General features: G+C 37.3%; 1 long non-coding RNA gene across 1 annotated transcript; it reads right to left on the minus strand.

The window, feature by feature from the left end:
* Positions 1–938: 938 nt before the first annotated feature.
* Positions 939–7,918, minus strand: LOC109298715. The gene is made up of 2 exons (XR_002097685.1): positions 5,584–7,918; positions 939–5,415 (listed from the first exon to the last, which is right to left on the minus strand). It is a non-coding gene; the product is annotated as an uncharacterized LOC109298715 (long non-coding RNA).
* Between the last annotated feature and the right edge of the window lie 1,441 nt (positions 7,919–9,359).

Raw genomic sequence — 9,359 nt, forward strand, 5'->3', positions numbered from 1 at the left:
ATCAAACTCACTCAGAATGTTCCTGAAAAAGTCATTTTCCTAGGCCATTGTTTGATCAGGTCACCTTTCTTTTTTGGCATCCCTTCACCAGTTCACCATTTTCTATTTTATCAGTCATAAGCCACTTGCCTTCATTTGTAGAGTATTTCTCAACCTACTTCCTTTCCACTTATCATCTCTGCTGTGATGAACATCTCCCATCTCTGATTAGCTAGTGAGTCCAGCCTCACTTTCTACTTGCTAAATTTTCAAACAAGTGTTTTTACATTTTTTATTCTGTCCTTCATTCTTGAGAAGCGTTCACAACATACATCCAAAAACCTTAATGCACTGCCCCTCCTTGAAATTCTTTCACCATGATACCACAAACGTTACACTAGATAGGATGTTTTGTGGTGAGGCCACTTCTTATCATGATGATCAAGTGTCTCATTGTTTCTTTGCACTGCACTGGGAATTTTGTCTATTGTCTACAATTATCTTCTATCTTCTACTTTGATTGTCAATTCCTTGGGAAAACTGAACTTTTCCTGTATTACTGTAGCACCTAGAGCAGTGAGCTCCTAGATCCATGGTGCAACAAATAAATAAATAATAAAATATTATTATATAGTAAGTCAGTCTCAGCAGCATAGTGAAACTGCCAGATTCATAGATTCATAGATTGTTAGGGGCTGGAAGGGACCTTGTAGATCACTGGGTCCAGTCCTACTAGGCAGGATGCCTGCGGTGCTCTCAGTGTTAATTGCAGGAAGCTACTAGAGATACACTTTCCAAGATATTGATTTTACATTTTCATTAGATTTTATTTTATGTTCAGCACAACTTGATTTATTTAAATTAATTTAACAGATTTGTCCATTTTGAAAGATGACATGTTGCTAGAAATGGAATAAAAATTAAAGGAAGTCTGCACCCACAAAACTAACTGCAAAATGTTTCAGACACAAAAGAAACCAATATTTATTAACATACCTTCAGCAACTTTACATCAGTAAAACATACAGTTTGGTTTTTTGCAGACTCAAAAATAGTTTTTCTTTTAAATAGCATGTTGGGAGCTAGAATATTAAGTGTATCAGTAAAGCATGATAGCTAAACATACTATCTAGACAGAAGTCTTTGAATAGAGAAATCTACAATATCTGAACAATATATTTTATATACAAAAATACACTTGATATGATGAACAGTAATATTGAGGAGGAAAATATAATTCTTTATTATTTACAGACAATGGTTTCTTAACACTTTTAAAAAATAAATACTTCATTTTCTTGCAACATATTTGTTTTTACAAATTTAGCTCATGTGTGTATTTTGTTTTTCTGACAAAATTAAACAGATACATGGTAGAAATATATATATTATTATTTGATAAAAAGAAAAGTACCTGAATCTAATTAGTTGGTTTTTCTTGACTATTTTTCATCTTTATTTAAGAAATATTGAAAGGTCTGATTTTTGAAAGAAAAATATTTTACTCTGAGTATTCTATGACTTTTGCTGCAAATTTTATGGAAGTAAGAGTTAAAATTTAAGCCTAATTCAAATGACAGACAGTGTATTAATGCCGAGTACCTGTGGTAACATTTAAGAAAAGCTACAGTTTTATTAAAACAAATATGAAACAGACATGAGTAAAAAATAGAAATCTCTTATGTCTGTGAAACGTATTAGCTGCACACTCAAACGTTAATGTTATTGCTCTAAGTATTCTTTGACATTATAAAAGGAAAGTCAACATAACTACATAACAATCTGCTAAAACTGAGTTTCAATAAGCTGAGAGGCCTTTGTTTATACATATTTGAGTGAAACAAAGGATAGATAGAAGGCAACATGTACCAATCAAGTGCAACAGGTGCAATTTTTAAGTGACATCTCTTTCAACTAGCACTAGCTTGAAAAGAAAACAATAGTTTTCCAAACAAGCAAATACATGTTAAAAATCAGACTTGGTTTCCATCCATCAACCTCTACTCTCCAATTACTTTTCTTCCATTTTTGCTTCCTACAGAATTTAAATATGAATAGCTTGTAAGCCTTCTAATTAGAAGGTTTAAATATCTGAGAGTAACTCTAAGGAAAAAAAAGTGGAATATTTTCAAAATCTCCTAAAGAGACTTAAGTGTCTATAACCCCTTTTCAAAAGTGGCTTGGGTGTGTAGGAGTCCAAGTCCCATTGAAAAGCAAAGACATTCTGGAAAATGGAATTTGGGCTTTTATTCCACTTAAGGAAGTTTTGAACCCTAAGAATCTGAGTCAGCGCTCACTCCCCACATGGCAGTCCTACAAGCTAACTTCCTTATTTTTGTGGCACCTCTTTTTTGAGCTGAGATGCTGAAAAACTGGCTTATTATTTAAATTATTACATCTTTTCTAAAAATACTAAAACAAATGTGATCTTCATTGCCAATATAACATCACTCAGACTCCCTTTACCTCCGCCTGTGCCTAAATCCTGTGCCTGGGTGTAGGCTGAACACCGAAAACACACTACAAATAAACGAAACACAGGATAGTGAAATGTGACTGGGCATTTATGTAGTGTGGTTTCTCCTTTTTGTTTTACTACCTGATCAGTCTCTTCTGCTGTTCTCACTGAGACTTCAGCATGCTGAAGGGCTACAGAAGCAGGCCCCAAAACTCTGAAAAAGAAAATGCTAGAATAATTGTTGTTAATGGTAAAGCTTATTGTTTTTCAATTCTGCATCCTTTTTACAGAAAATCTTGAAAGGGTTATCTACTGCAGGTACTTTATTTCAGGCTTTAAAATATGATTCTTTCTGGTTTTAAGCAGATAGGCAAACTGTAGTCCCAAATACTTGGCAAACACATGCAGCATAGCTACACGCAAGTCCTAATTTAAGCATTTGCTCTTTTGGAACGTTTGCTGCTCTCACTTGAAAGAGGCATTGTGCAGGGTACAGGGGTGGCATGGCTGGAGGCTCATTTCCTTTCTACTGAACAAATTACAAATTACATTTAGTGTCCCTCTATAAAATATTCACTACTCACTCACTCCATCTTGCAGAGCAACTCAGTGTCTCCTCCTTCCTTTGGTTGCACACAGACCAATGACATTCAAAATCAGTGCCATAACATAAGAAATGTACCTCAGCTGGCATCACTTGATGATCCAAAAGACTTAGAACATCATAGATTTCCCTTCTGAAATCTCTCTCCCATTTCTCATCCTCCATGGTTATACTCTTCTGCTCAGGGCACCAGAAATGGCTAGTCCAGTTTATAAGTTTTCTATTGCATATATATGCTTTGTTTCTCTTTAGAGATGTGTCTAGTATCCACTTACCTACAGTTTGCTATCTATTCAATACAAGAAACTCTTTTATTTGAAACAAACAATCCGGCAGTAGAAAGTCCCTTCAAGACTTTTTGCAATTAAAATGCATATACAAACAACAGTAAACTTTAGTTTAACAACAGTGCTGTTACACCAAACCTTTATTTTCCAGGTATGGAGTCTTTCCATCTGAACCTTGGGTAAGTAATGGGAAATATTTATAAAATGTAAATGTCAAAGCACTTAGATACTACTCTCATATCATGCATATTTTTGGTTCTAAAGAGCAATAGTCTTGATTATACAAGTAAATGCACACGTGCTACCTCTGAAACAGCAAGGCAGGCTTTCTTGATGCCAAGCACAATTTTTGACAAATCAAGTGTTAATGCATCTCAAATCATGCTTGCCATAGTTCAGTGCAAAGTCATTTGGTTAGAAAGCTGGCAGGCCTCTTCTCACACTGGGGTTTTATTGTGCTGTTAGCAAACAGCCCTAGAACCTCCTGAAATTATTGGTGGCAAGAAGAGAGGGCTCTGAGGCTCACCGAAGAAAGAAGATGATAAGTGTGGATGCTCCCAGAGGAAGCTTTTTGTATTTGAACCTCCAAGGGAACCAAGGCTTTCTGCAAGGTTTTTACCACCCTAGAAATGTGTATTACAGTATATCTGCAAGACGATGTAGAATATAAAAAAGAAATAAAGTTCTTTTTTTTTTTAAAGGAATGAAAATAAAATCACTTAGTTCTTTCAGTTTTGTCAGACATGGAAAAAGTTTTAAGCAAACAATATTAAAACAATATTTCCAATTAAATACATCACACGAAGTTTATCTTCCTTCCTAAAATCTAATAGATAACCAGAAGACAAACAGATAACCTAAGCCCTGCAAGTGCTTAAGCCCATAAGGTATGAATATTAAAAAAGATGGGGAAGTAAAGGAAGGAGAGTATGGTAAACTTACTCTCAGATGTTAATGAACCCTTGTTAATCCTGATTGAGCAATTAAAGAATTTCACAGACTAAGAAATTCACTGCATGCATGCAATAATAATAAAGATATATAAAATTTGCTGGCCACTGATGTTTCAAACAAGGGAAAATGCCAACATCGTCTCTGCTCTTTATACATTTTCTGTGGTTACCGTAACATGCGATCTTTGGATAGTCATTCATGAAGTGTATTTATCCAAGTGTTATGGAATGTGTTTATTGCATGCCAAAGGAAAAGGTAAAAGTCCAGCAACACATGCTTGAGCTTTCTGGAAAAAGCCAGAGAGTAAATGTGTCAGTTGCATTTTTCTAATGAATTACTATCACATTTCACAAAAGACTGACAAAAATCTCTTACAGCAAATTCCAAAAATATTTTAGTAACACTATCAACCAAAGAATAGACATTACAATTCCTTTGGGTTGACAGAAGCTCTTAAGTCTCAGGCACCTAGGATCTGGGGATGGTGGGTGACAAAGTAGATCCAGCCAGTGAATCTCACACTATACTACAAATGTCCAACTTATAACTGGCCAGGGCCTGCCATCTCATGGGCCACCAACAGCAGAGGCACAGCAACACGTACCAGAGGCCCTCTGGTTGCGTGGGCTCTCTCTTTCTCATTGTGCTCTGCGGGCAGGTGCATGTCCTTGTCACACCATGCATGCTTCTTCCTGCTGCACTGTGCATGCACTGGGTCTTCTGGGCTTGCCTTCAGCTCCCTAGCTGTGGGCTGTCTCTCACTGCACTGGCCACAGAGCTGCCCTGAACTGTGGGCTCCCCCAGCACTGCAGGGTGTGCCATGCTTCTCCACCCCCTAGAGTGGAGACAGGAAGTGGAAGCCAAAAGACAGAGGGGAAGTCAAGAGCCCCTGACTGATATTGAAGACAAAACAATGACAGGAGCAGTGGCCAGGTGGGAGCCCAGGGGCCAGAAACTAACCCTTCCAGTTGGACAGCCCTGTATTATACCAAATACATGTTGGGATCATGAATGCACCGAGTTACTTTGTTTCAATTCAGCAAGCATCCCAACACCACCGCACACAGGGCAATATTCAGTTGCCAGCTACAATGATACAACAACAATGAGGTTTTTCCACACATAAAGATGCCCTATGGCTTGGCACCACTGGTTGTTTCTGTGAAGTTGTACGTTACACTTAGGTGATACGAAATCTATAGAACCTTAAGCAGTGTTAAAGTTCAAACGTGCTGTGAGCTACCACACATTAAGGGCTACAACCTCATTGCCCTTGGCTTGGCAATGAGGTTTTTCCACACAAAATGATGCCCTATGGCTTGGCACCACTGGTTGTTTCTGTGAAGTTGTATGTTACACTTAGGCGATACGAAATCTATAGAACGTTAAGCAGTGTTAAAGTTCAAACGTGCTGTGAGCTGCCACACATTAAGGGCTAATACTGTTTCTTGCCTGCACAGCTTCGACTTGTCACTAGGGAGTAGCTGAGCAGGGTCTAGCTAGGAGTCATGTGACAACTGGGCTCTATCCCAGCTCTGGGTTGTGGGGAGTGGATGGGAGCTATGGATTCTGGGATTCTGGAGGACTGTAGATTGCTCATTTTATCTCCATGAAGCAGGCTGAAGTTATCCTAACATGAACTAGATAGTACCCTTGGAAATGGTATAACTTTGAGATGTTCAGAGCACACTTAGCATGAGTTATCATCAAGCTTTAACATTTGTATGCTCATATTTTAAGTGCCCATAGTATGATCCAGAACTAAGCCCCAGAACAAAGATGGCTTGGCAGCTGAATTACTTTTCACCACTGGATTCATGCTAGGGTGGATATTGTTGGCCGTGCAACACTTAGAAACTTGAATTGCAACTTCCTCTTTACACTCCATAGACATTTTTAACAGCCCGTTAGTGACCACAAGCACAATATAAGCAGATAGAAAGTGTAAAGGCTCTATGAAAATTCAGTTGAAAATTCATGAATGAGGGAAAACAAAAGTGCATCCACAGATTGGATTTTAGCTATTTTATAGAAACAACGTTTATTTAAAACTCTAGAATAAAGTCAGATTGAAAGTTAGGTATAATTATTACTGCTTCTATAATTTTGAAGGACTCAGCTAGTTCATAAGATTATCCTTGTACTTAAAACAAGAAATCCATTGTCACTTTTCAAAGCTGTAGAAAGTAAATCAGTTTAGTTTGAGATTACTTCTTCCAGTCTACCAATGGCAGTTTTAAGGGACAGTCATGGTTGGGGACTGCCAGGTAGCTCAACTCTGCTGGAGCAACACTGTCAGGGTATGGTACACTGGAGGCCAGGAGCAAGGGGCCTCCATTAAATGGCCTTGTTCTCTAACCTCCTTCAGATCCCAGGGTGCTAGGACCTTTGCGGGCAGAGTCTATGAAGAAAGAGAAGCCTATAATAGGACATCATGCTGTGGAGATGGGGGCAAGCTTTGCTTCTCCCCCTCTTCCTTTATAGCTACTTCTCACTGATCTTTTTTTGCAGAAGGCAATAAGGTGTTGCCATAGGGCTGCTTACACAACTAAAGCTACTCACATGTACAGTACTTACAGGATTATGTTTTATAAAAGGCTTTACATTACCAGATACTAGACTTCTAGTGATGCATGTGAAGTGACAGAGGTATGAAAGGAATCTAATCAGAATATCTCAGACAAAACCCCATGTATTTAATTGTTTCTAAACCGACATCTGCCAGAAACAAAACATGGCAAAGGTAAGGTGGCTCCTCATTATGAAAAATGTTCTACTCTTTGTCAACCTTTTCTCAGGAGGCTTTGCATTGTGGCTCTTAGTTATTTGCTTTGTTCCCCCCTGCCCTCTAATCTTCTTTGGACCTGAAGCAAATACTTTGTTTTACGCAACACTGGCAAGCACACTAGAATTGATTCCAGGAAGTAGTACTGAAAATAGTTTTTAACCAGGCAGAGCTTGCTAATTCATTAGAATTATTCTTGTTCGTCTCAAAAATTGGCATTGGCTGTAAACTTAGATTTAGCCCTTCGGCTAAAATTCAAGCTACCACACAAAACTGGCATAATTGTGCTTTGTGAAGGGCACCAAGCAAAAATTAGGGGTGAAGGTAATTTCTCCAGGAAACCAAAGGCAGACTGAAGTGCTTCAATGACTTTTTTATAACTAACCACATACTGGACAAACAGAGCTAATTCTCCTGGACCCCTGATGTAGAAGAAAATCCTACTCTTCCTTCCTCTATCAACCTAAGAATTTCTTTGTGGCTTGCTTGTGGTTAGCAAGGAGTCCACTTCTACTTTGTTTAGAGAACAAATAGGCCCTTGGGCATGTAGATGCACCTACACAGTGAGAATGATAGCTGGGGAACTGTGCAGTGCTCCTAACACACACACGAAACTGAATGAAAATATTATTTTTTAGAAAAATAGCCTGTTTAAAAATCCACATTTTAATGAAAATTTATCAGTATTGTCATCATCTTTCATTTTCCATGAACAATGTTGAGCTTTTTCCCACCTCTCGACTTTTTACTAAAATTTTTTATTGGAAGCTTTTCCTTATGAGGTTTCCACTAAATGGAAAATTTCAGTAAACGTTTTGATAATATTTTCAATAATATCAAGACAGACATTTGGAATTGCAAAAAAACCCAGAAAATTGTTTTAAAAAATGAAATCTGTTTCAAACAACTTGAAGCAAAATAACTTTGAAATTCTGAAATGTATTATAAAAATAGGGTTTCCGATTTTGACTAGTCCCATGAATATTTTAATTTTCTACTAGATTAGATCCATGATGTGATTAAATACTATTGCTACAGTTTAAATCCTGTTTTAACAAATAATAATCCAGTGGCAGCAATTCTAAGTCTTGAAAGTTCTAGGTAATGGCTATTGCAATTTCTATCAACAAAATGGCTACATTAGTAGAAATATAATTATATTTAATATTTTTGATTAATTTACTGAATTATATTATTCCATGATATACTATTATTCATTTTATACTGAAAACTATTTTTTTACTACAGATATAAAAAAGGAAGAAATAATTGTTTACTGGGACTAGAAGTATTACTTTAAATAAACTTGCTTGGCTTTGTGTATATCATAGGCCATAGAATTTCATCAAAATACTTTTGAACTGAGCTCAATTATGTCTGAGAAAACCAAATATTCTAGAGAAACATTTGTTCTTGAAGTGAAGACATTGGGAGACAGAGAATCTCTCTCTTGCATTGCAAAATTATTACAATGGTTATTCAGCTTCACTGCTAATAATTTGGCCATTATTTCTCAATTGAATTTGGCTTTACTTTCACTCATTGGTTCTTGCTTTGATTTTCTCTGCTAGATTAAAGAGCCCTTATAGTTCCTGGTATTTTCTTCCTTTGAAGCTACTCATATGCTATAACCAGGTCACCTTGTGGCCTTCTTTTTATTTTCAATTTATATGCAAACAAACAATTTTCTCCAGAAGAAGGATGAGAAATCACAGGACTAAAAGCACATCAACAGGCATGCTGTTGCAGCTATGCTTGTTCCAGTACCTGACCTAGCTTGTTATCAGTTATCTTAGATACCTCTTACAATGTAGGAATAGCCATAGAGCAGAGAGAACAGTTGGAAATACTTTACTGCAAAACCTGACTCTGTGTGTACCACACACTACAGGAGGCCAAGCAGACTCCTCATACATTCTATGGAAAAGAGCCATGTCAGTCAGAAAGGTGGCTGTTATTCACAACCTGGCCAGGGGACTTTTTGATTGCTTGACTATGACACAGTAGGCATGTATTATGGAGAAAAACTAAAGCAGCTCAAATTTGTAAATGGACATACTAAATGACAGCACTTGCCTGTATACTCAAATATACAGCCATAGCTAACTGTGACACATTATACCACCAGGAACAAACCATTGCTTTAAGACTTCACAGAATCTTACCACAAACAATGAGATTTTATCAGAGGCATAACAATGTGGCCAGGCACTTGGGACAGCTGATACATGAGATGCTAGAGAGAGCCATTAATCAGTCTGCTCAGACGCGCTGTAATTACAGTGTGTTGGA

The sequence above is a fragment of the Gavialis gangeticus genome, unplaced genomic scaffold (genome assembly GCF_001723915.1).
Source record: "Gavialis gangeticus isolate Ggan-Ray unplaced genomic scaffold, GavGan_comp1, whole genome shotgun sequence".
NCBI classification, from domain to species: Eukaryota; Metazoa; Chordata; order Crocodylia; family Gavialidae; genus Gavialis; species Gavialis gangeticus.